This window comes from Lampetra fluviatilis, unplaced genomic scaffold, assembly GCF_964198595.1.
Source record: "Lampetra fluviatilis unplaced genomic scaffold, kcLamFluv1.1 SCAFFOLD_1264, whole genome shotgun sequence".
NCBI classification, from domain to species: Eukaryota; Metazoa; Chordata; class Hyperoartia; order Petromyzontiformes; family Petromyzontidae; genus Lampetra; species Lampetra fluviatilis.
Window position 1 is genome coordinate 6,080 of NW_027621103.1, and position 10,483 is coordinate 16,562.

The 10,483-nt window shown below is 49.7% G+C and overlaps 1 long non-coding RNA gene across 1 annotated transcript; it reads left to right on the forward strand.

Annotated features, from left to right (window-relative positions):
* The first annotated feature begins 1,328 nt into the window (after positions 1-1,328).
* Positions 1,329-8,842, forward strand: LOC144954767 (uncharacterized). The gene is made up of 3 exons (XR_013641351.1): positions 1,329-1,358; positions 5,966-6,013; positions 8,764-8,842. It is a non-coding gene; the product is annotated as an uncharacterized LOC144954767 (long non-coding RNA).
* The last annotated feature ends 1,641 nt before the right edge of the window (positions 8,843-10,483 follow it).

Consider the following 10,483-nt stretch of genomic DNA (forward strand, 5'->3'; position numbering starts at 1 on the left):
AGTGCTGAGTCTATGGTGCAGTGTTGAGTCTATGGGGCAGTGTTGAGTCTATGGGGCAGTGTTGAGTCTATGGGCAGTGTTGAGTCTATGGTGCAGTGTTGAGTCTATGGGGCAGTGTTGAGTCTATGGTGCAGTGTTGAGTCTATGGTGCAGTGTTGAGTCTATGGGGCAGTGTTGAGTCTATGGGGCAGTGTTGAATCTATGGTGCAGTGTTGAGTCTATGGGGCAGTGTTGAGTCTATGGGCAGTGTTGAGTCTATGGGCAGTGTTGAGTCTATGGGGCAGTGTTGAGTCTATGGTGCAGTGTTGAGTCTATGGTGCAGTGTTGAGTCTATGGTGCAGTGTTGAGTCTATGGTGCAGTGTTGAGTCTATGGTGCAGTGTTGAGTCTATGGGGCAGTGTTGAGTCTATGGGGCAGTGTTGAGTCTATGGTGCAGTGCTGAGTCTATGGGGCAGTGTTGAGTCTATGGTGCAGTGTTGAGTCTATGGGTGGCAGTGTTGAGTCTATGGGGCAGTGTTGAGTCTATGGGTGGCAGTGTTGAGTCTATGGGCAGTGTTGAGTCTATGGGTGGCAGTGTTGAGTCTATGGGGCAGTGTTGAGTCTATGGGTGGCAGTGTTGAGTCTATGGTGCAGTGTTGAGTCTATGGGTGGCAGTGTTGAGTCTATGGGTGGCAGTGTTGAGTCTATGGGTGGCAGTGTTGAGTCTATGGGTGGCAGTGTTGAGTCTATGGGTGGCAGTGTTGAGTCTATGGGTGGCAGTGTTGAGTCTATGGGTGGCAGTGTTGAGTCTATGGGTGGCAGTGTTGAGTCTATGGGTGGCAGTGTTGAGTCTATGGGGCAGTGTTGAGTCTATGGGGCAGTGTTGAGTCTATGGGTGGCAGTGTTGAGTCTATGGGTAGTTTTGAATGGTCTATGGTACAAACACAAAATTATAAAAGTCTGCAAATCTGAGCCGCATAGCCGAACACTCAGACGAGACCGCGATAAAATCTCGCTACAAAATTCGCTTCTAAAATTAAAAAAAAATTAAAGTTTTAAAATCGGATGTGACGTCACCATCGAATCGTGAACTCGCTGCGCGCGCGCGCGACCCTTGACATACCGGAAGTAGTTCCTATTTAAATAAAAAAAACATTTCTAAACACTTTTTTGGTTTAAAAAAATAAAACGAATTTAATAGCGAAAGAGTTAAAATCAGAGTCACGATATAAAGCGACGAAGCTCGATTAATTTAAATCTTTGTTAAAATTAAAAGTTAATAAAAACATGAAAAAAAATATGTTAATTTGGTGACCCGGAAGTTGTTCGCGTGCGCGCGACCAAGGAAACCGACTTCCGCCATCGACTCTGCATGGAAGGTAACGCGCTTGGGACGGCTCAATTAGTGGGATCAACTGTCAATTAGTGGGATCCCCTATTAATTAGTGGGGTCCGCTGTTAGTGAGGCTCCGACAGGGTTCAGTGTTAATCACTGAGGCTCACAGAGCCAGACTGAGGCTCCCACAGGGTTCAGTGTTAATCTCTGAGGCTCACAGAGCCAGACTGAGGCTCCCACAGGGTTCAGTGTTAATCGCTGAGGCTCACAGAGCCAGACTGAGGCTCCCACAGGGTTCAGTGTTAATCACTGAGGCTCACAGAGCCAGACTGAGGCTCCCACAGGGTTCAGTGTTAATCGCTGAGGCTCACAGAGCCAGACTGAGGCTCCCACAGGGTTCAGTGTTAATCGCTGAGGCTCACAGAGCCAGACTGAGGCTCCCACAGGGTTCAGTGTTAATCACTGAGGCTCACAGAGCCAGACTGAGGCTCCCACAGGGTTCAGTGTTAATCACTGAGGCTCACAGAGCCAGACTGAGGCTCCCACAGGGTTCAGTGTTAATCGCTGAGACTCACAGAGCCAGACTAAGGCTCCCACAGGGTTCAGTGTTAATCGCTGAGACTCACAGAGCCAGACTGAGGCTCCCACAGGGTTCAGTGTTAATCACTGAGACTCACAGAGCCAGACTGAGGCTCCCACAGGGTTCAGTGTTAATCTCTGAGGCTCACAGAGCCAGACTGAGGCTCCCACAGGGTTCAGTGTTAATCTCTGAGGCTCACAGAGCCAGACTGAGGCTCCCACAGGGTTCAGTGTTAATCACTGAGACTCACAGAGCCAGACTGAGGCTCCCACAGGGTTCAGTGTTAATCTCTGAGGCTCACAGAGCCAGACTGAGGCTCCCACAGGGTTCAGTGTTAATCTCTGAGGCTCACAGAGCCAGACTGAGGCTCCCACAGGGTTCAGTGTTAATCTCTGAGGCTCACAGAGCCAGACTGAGGCTCCCACAGGGTTCAGAGTTAATCACTGAGGCTCACAGAGCCAGACTGAGGCTCCCACAGGGTTCAGTGTTAATCTCTGAGACTCACAGAGCCAGACTGAGGCTCCCACAGGGTTCAGTGTTAAGCACTGAGGCTCACAGAGCCAGACTAAGGCTCCCACAGGGTTCAGTGTTAATCACTGAGGCTCACAGAGCCAGACTAAGGCTCCCACAGGGTTCAGTGTTAATCACTGAGGCTCACAGAGCCAGACTAAGGCTCCCACAGGGTTCAGTGTTAATCACTGAGGCTCACAGAGCCAGACTAAGGCTCCCACAGGGTTCAGTGTTAATCACTGAGGCTCACAGAGCCAGACTGAGGCTCCCACAGGGTTCAGTGTTAATCTCTGAGGCTCACAGAGCCAGACTGAGGCTCCCACAGGGTTCAGTGTTAATCACTGAGGCTCACAGAGCCAGACTGAGGCTCCCACAGGGTTCAGTGTTAATCTCTGAGGCTCACAGAGCCAGACTGAGGCTCCCACAGGGTTCAGTGTTAATCACTGAGGCTCACAGAGCCAGACTAAGGCTCCCACAGGGTTCAGTGTTAATCACTGAGGCTCACAGAGCCAGACTAAGGCTCCCACAGGGTTCAGTGTTAATCACTGAGGCTCACAGAGCCAGACTAAGGCTCCCACAGGGTTCAGTGTTAATCACTGAGGCTCACAGAGCCAGACTAAGGCTCCCACAGGGTTCAGTGTTAATCACTGAGGCTCACAGAGCCAGACTAAGGCTCCCACAGGGTTCAGTGTTAATCGCTGAGACTCACAGAGCCAGACTGAGGCTCCCACAGGGTTCAGTGTTAATCACTGAGGCTCACAGAGCCAGACTAAGGCTCCCACAGGGTTCAGTGTTAATCGCTGAGACTCACAGAGCCAGACTAAGGCTCCCACAGGGTTCAGTGTTAATCGCTGAGACTCACAGAGCCAGACTGAGGCTCCCACAGGGTTCAGTGTTAATCACTGAGGCTCACAGAGCCAGACTGAGGCTCCCACAGGGTTCAGTGTTAATCACTGAGGCTCACAGAGCCAGACTAAGGCTCCCACAGGGTTCAGTGTTAATCGCTGAGACTCACAGAGCCAGACTGAGGCTCCCACAGGGTTCAGAGTTAATCACTGAGGCTCACAGAGCCAGACTGAGGCTCCCACAGGGTTCAGTGTTAATCACTGAGGCTCACAGAGCCAGACTGAGGCTCCCACAGGGTTCAGTGTTAATCACTGAGGCTCACAGAGCCAGACTGAGGCTCCCACAGGGTTCAGTGTTAATCACTGAGGCTCACAGAGCCAGACTAAGGCTCCCACAGGGTTCAGTGTTAATCGCTGAGACTCACAGAGCCAGACTGAGGCTCCCACAGGGTTCAGAGTTAATCACTGAGACTCACAGAGCCAGACTGAGGCTCCCACAGGGTTCAGTGTTAATCACTGAGGCTCACAGAGCCAGACTAAGGCTCCCACAGGGTTCAGTGTTAATCACTGAGACTCACAGAGCCAGACTGAGGCTCCCACAGGGTTCAGTGTTAATCACTGAGGCTCACAGAGCCAGACTGAGGCTCCCACAGGGTTCAGTGTTAATCACTGAGGCTCACAGAGCCAGACTAAGGCTCCCACAGGGTTCAGTGTTAATCGCTGAGACTCACAGAGCCAGACTGAGGCTCCCACAGGGTTCAGAGTTAATCACTGAGACTCACAGAGCCAGACTGAGGCTCCCACAGGGTTCAGTGTTAATCACTGAGGCTCACAGAGCCAGACTAAGGCTCCCACAGGGTTCAGTGTTAATCACTGAGACTCACAGAGCCAGACTGAGGCTCCCACAGGGTTCAGTGTTAATCACTGAGGCTCACAGAGCCAGACTGAGGCTCCCACAGGGTTCAGTGTTAATCACTGAGGCTCACAGAGCCAGACTGAGGCTCCCACAGGGTTCAGTGTTAATATCTGAGGCTCACAGAGCCAGACTAAGGCTCCCACAGGGTTCAGTGTTAATCACTGAGGCTCACAGAGCCAGACTGAGGCTCCCACAGGGTTCAGTGTTAATCACTGAGGCTCACAGAGCCAGACTGAGGCTCCCACAGGGTTCAGTGTTAATCACTGAGGCTCACAGAGCCAGACTAAGGATCCCACAGGGTTCAGTGTTAATCACTGAGGCTCACAGAGCCAGACTAAGGCTCCCACAGGGTTCAGTGTTAATCACTGAGGCTCACAGAGCCAGACTAAGGCTCCCACAGGGTTCAGTGTTAATCGCTGAGACTCACAGAGCCAGACTGAGGCTCCCACAGGGTTCAGTGTTAATCTCTGAGGCTCACAGAGCCAGACTGAGGCTCCCACAGGGTTCAGTGTTAATCGCTGAGACTCACAGAGCCAGACTGAGGCTCCCACAGGGTTCAGTGTTAATCACTGAGGCTCACAGAGCCAGACTGAGGCTCCCACAGGGTTCAGTGTTAATCTCTGAGGCTCACAGAGCCAGACTGAGGCTCCCACAGGGTTCAGTGTTAATCTCTGAGGCTCACAGTGCCAGACTGAGGCTCCCACAGGGTTCAGTGTTAATCACTGAGGCTCACAGTGCCAGACTGAGGCTCCCACAGGGTTCAGTGTTAATCTCTGAGGCTCACAGAGCCAGACTGAGGCTCCCACAGGGTTCAGTGTTAATCTCTGAGGCTCACAGTGCCAGACTGAGGCTCCCACAGGGTTCAGTGTTAATCACTGAGGCTCACAGTGCCAGACTGAGGCTCCCACAGGGTTCAGTGTTAATCGCTGAGACTCACAGAGCCAGACTGAGGCTCCCACAGGGTTCAGTGTTAATCGCTGAGACTCACAGAGCCAGACTGAGGCTCCCACAGGGTTCAGTGTTAATCACTGAGGCTCACAGAGCCAGACTAAGGCTCCCACAGGGTTCAGTGTTAATGGGGTTCAGTGTTAATGGGTGATGTTGTTGATGTTGTTGATGTTGTTGTTGATGTTGTTGATGATGTTGTTGATGATGTTGATGATGTTGATGTTGTTGATGTTGTTGATGTTGTTGTTGATGTTGTTGATGATGTTGATGATGTTGATGATGTTGATGTTGTTGATGTTGTTGATGTTGTTGTTGATGTTGTTGATGATGTTGATGATGTTGATGATGTTGTTGATGATGTTGTTGTTGTTGTTGTTGATGATGATGTTGTTGATGATGTTGATGATGTTGTTGATGTTGTTGATGTTGTTGATGTTGTTGTTGATGTTGTTGATGTTGTTGTTGATGTTGTTGATGTTGTTGATGTTGTTGATGTTGTTGATGATGTTGATGTTGTTGTTGATGTTGTTGTTGATGATGTTGTTGATGTTGTTGATGTTGTTGTTGATGATGTTGTTGATGTTGTTGATGTTGATGATGTTGATGATGTTGATGTTGTTGATGTTGTTGTTGATGTTGTTGATGTTGTTGATGTTGTTGTTGATGTTGTTGATGTTGATGATGTTGATGTTGTTGATGTTGTTGATGATGTTGTTGATGTTGTTGATGTTGTTGTTGATGTTGTTGATGTTGTTGTTGATGTTGATGATGTTGATGATGTTGATGTTGTTGATGTTGTTGTTGATGTTGTTGATGTTGTTGTTGATGTTGTTGTTGTTGTTGTTGTTTAGGCCTCAACTCAGAGAGTGTCCGTGCCGGGTGTAAGAAATGTGGATACCGTGAGTAGCAATCACACAAACTACCATCACCACCACCATCACTACCATCACCATCACCACTACCATCACTACTACCACTACTACCACTACCATCACTACCATCACTACTACTACACTACTACTACACTACCACTATCATCACCACTGCCATCACCACTACTACACTACTACTACACTACTACCATCACTACTACTACACTACTACTACACTACCACTATCATCACCACTGCCATCACCACTACTACACTACTACTACACTACTACCATCACTACTACTACACTACCATCATTACTACCATCACTACCATCACTACCATCACTACTACTACACTACTACCACCACTACTACTACACTACTACTACACTACCATCACTACTACCATCACTACCATCACTACCATCACTACCATCACCACTACTACTACTACCATCACTACTACCATCACTACTACTACCACTACTACTACCACTACTACTACACTACCATCACTACTACCATCACTACCATCACTACCATCACCACTACTACTACTACCATCACTACTACCATCACCACTGCCATCACTACTACTACACTACTACTACACTACCATCACCACTGCCATCACTGCCATCACCACCATCACTACCATCACTACTACCATCACTACTACACTACTACACTACCATCACCACTGCCATCACCACTGCCATCACTACCATCACTACTACTACCACTATCATCACTACTACTACACTACCATCACTACCATCACTACTACCATCACTACTACACTACTACACTACCATCACCACTGCCATCACCACTACCATCACTACCATCACTACTACCATCACTACTACACTACTACACTACCATCACCACTGCCATCACCACTACCATCACTACCATCACTACTACTACCACTATCATCACTACTACTACACCATCATCACTACCATCACTACCATCACCACTACCATCACTACTACCATCACTACTACTACACTACAATCACACACACTACCATCACTACCATCACTACCATCACCACTACCATCACCACTACCATCACCACTACCATCACTACTACTACCACTACCATCACTACTACTACACTACAATCACACACACTGCCATCACTACCATCACTACCATCACTACTACCACTACCATCACTACTACCATCACTACTACTACACTACAATCACACACACTACCATCACTACCATCACTACCATCACCACTACCATCACTACTACCATCACTACTACTACACTACAATCACACACACTACCATCACTACCATCACTACCATCACCACTACCATCACTACTACCATCACTACTACTACACTACAATCACACACACTGCCATCACTACCATCACTACCATCACTACTACCACTACCATCACTACTACCATCACTACTACTACACTACAATCACACACACTGCCACCACTACCATCACTACCATCACTACCATCACCACTACCATCACTACTACCATCACTACTACTACACTACAATCACACACACTACCATCACTACCATCACTACCATCACCACTACCATCACTACTACCATCACTACTACTACACTACAATCACACACACTGCCATCACTACCATCACTACCATCACTACTACCACTACCATCACTACTACCATCACTACTACTACACTACAATCACACACACTGCCACCACTACCATCACTACCATCACTACCATCACCACTACCATCACTACTACCATCACTACTACTACACTACAATCACACACACTACCATCACCACTACTACACTACTACTACACTACTATCACTAATACTACACTACTACCATCACTACTACTACACTACAATCACACACACTACCATCACTACCATCACTACTACTACCACTACCATCACTACTACCATCACTACTACTACACTACAATCACACACACTACCATCACTACCATCACTACACTACTACTACTACACTATCACTACTACTACACTACTACTACTACACTACTACTACTACACTACAAATACTACACTACTACTACTACACTACAAATACTACACTACTACTATTACACTACCACTACTACTACACTACTACACTACTACTGAGTGAGTAACTGACTGACTGACTGAGTGACTGAGTGACTGACTGAGTGACTGGGTGACTGAGTGAGTGAGTGAGTGACTGAGTGAGTGACTGACTGAGTGAGTGACTGAGTGAGTGACTGACTGAGTGAGTGACTGACTGACTGAGTGAGTGAGTGAGTGACTGAGTGAGTGACTGACTGACTGAGTGAGTGACTGACTGAGTGAGTGACTGAGTGAGTGAGTGACTGACTGAGTGAGTGAGTGACTGAGTGAGTGAGTGAGTGACTGAGTGAGTGACTGAGTGGGTGGGTGGGTGGGTGAGTGAGTGACTGAGTAAGTGAGTGAGTGGGTGAATGAGTGAGTGAGTGACTGACTGAGTGAGTGGGTGAGTGGGTGAGTGGGTGAGTGGGTGAGTGGGTGGGTGACTGAGTGACTGAGTGGGTGAGTGGGTGGGTGAGTGGGTGGGTGGGTGAGTGACTGAGTGAGTGAGTGACTGACTGAGTAACTGAGTGAGTGAGTGAGTGACTGAGTGACTGAGTGAGTGACTGGGTGACTGAGTGAGTGACTGAGTGAGTGACTGAGTGACTGACTGACTGAGTAACTGACTGACTAAGTGACTGAGTGTCTCCACATTAACCCCCCGTGTCCCACCCCCCCCCCACCCAGCTGGTCACCTGACCTACGAATGCCGCAACTTTGTCCATGTCGCCCCTCACAAGGACGTGGTCCTGGATGTGACTGACTGAGTGAGTGACTGAGTGGGTGAGTGACTGAGTGGGTGAGTGAGTGACTGAGTGGGTGAGTGACTGAGTGGGTGAGTGAGTGACTGACTGACTGAGTGAGTGAGTGGGTGAGTGGGTGGGTGAGTGACTGAGTGACTGAGTGAGTGAGTGTCTGAGTGAGTGAGTGTCTGAGTGAGTGAGTGAGTGTATGAGTGAGTGAGTGAGTGGGTGGGTGAGTGACTGAGTGACTGAGTGGGTGAGTGGGTGGGTGGGTGAGTGACTGAGTGACTGAGTGGGTGAGTAGGTGAGTAGGTGAGTGGGTGGGTGAGTGAGTGGGTGAGCGACTGACTGAGTGACTGAGTGAGTAACTGATTGAGCGAGTGACTGAGTGACTAACTGAGTGAATGACTAAGTAACTGAGTGAGCGAGTGACTGAGCGACTGACTGAGTGACTGAGTGAGTAACTGATTGAGCGAGTGACTGAGTGACTAACTGAGTGACTGACTGAGTGACTGAGTGAGTAACTGATTGAGCGAGTGACTGAGCGACTGACTGAGTGACTGAGTGAGTGACTGAGTGAGTAACTGATTGAGCGAGTGACTGAGTGACTAACTGAGTGAATGACTAAGTAACTGAGTGAGTGACTGTCCCACCCCCTGTGTCCCACCCCCTGTGTCCCACCCCCCCCCGCCCCCCCCCCACCCAGCTGGTCACCTGACCTACGAATGCCGCAACTTTGTCCCTGCCGACCCTCACAAGGACGTGGTCCTGGATGTGACTGACTGAGTGAGTGACTGAGTGACTGAGTAAGTGACTGAGTGACTGAGTGAGTGACTGAGTGAATGACTGAGCGACTGACTGAGTGAATGACTGAGTGACTGAGTGACTGAGTGAGTGACTGAGTGAGTGAGTGACTGAGTGACTGACTGACTGTCCCACCCCCTGTGTCCCACCCCCCCCCCCACCCCCCTTGTCCCACCCCCACCCACCCCCAGCTGGTCACCTGACCTACGAATGCCGCAACTTTGTCCGTGCCGACCCTCACAAGGACGTGGTCTTGGATGTGACTGAGTGAGTGAGTGAGTGGGTGAGTGACTGAGTGAGTGACTGAGCGAGTGACTGAGCGAGTGACTGACTGACTGTCCCACCCCCTGTGTCCCACCCCCTGTGTCCCACCCCCCCCCCGCCCCCCCCCCCACACCCAGCTGGTCACCTGACCTACGAATGCCGCAACTTTGTCCGTGCCGATCCTCACAAGGACGTGGTCCTGGATGTGACTGACTGAGTGAGTGACTGAGTGAGTAACTGATTGAGCGAGTGACTGAGTGACTAACTGAGTGACTGACTGACTGTCCCACCTTCTGTGTCCCACCCCCCCCACACCCAGCTGGTCACCTGACCTACGAATGCCGCAACTTTGTCCGTGCCGATCCTCACAAGGACGTGGTCCTGGATGTGACTGACTGAGTGAGTGACTGAGTGAGTAACTGATTGAGCGAGTGACTGAGTGACTAACTGAGTGACTGACTGACTGTCCCACCCCCTGTGTCCCACCCCCCCCCCACCCCCAGCTGGTCACCTGACCTACGAATGCCGCAACTTTGTCCGTGCCGATCCTCACAAGGACGTGGTCTTGGATGTGACTGACTGAGTGAGTGACTGAG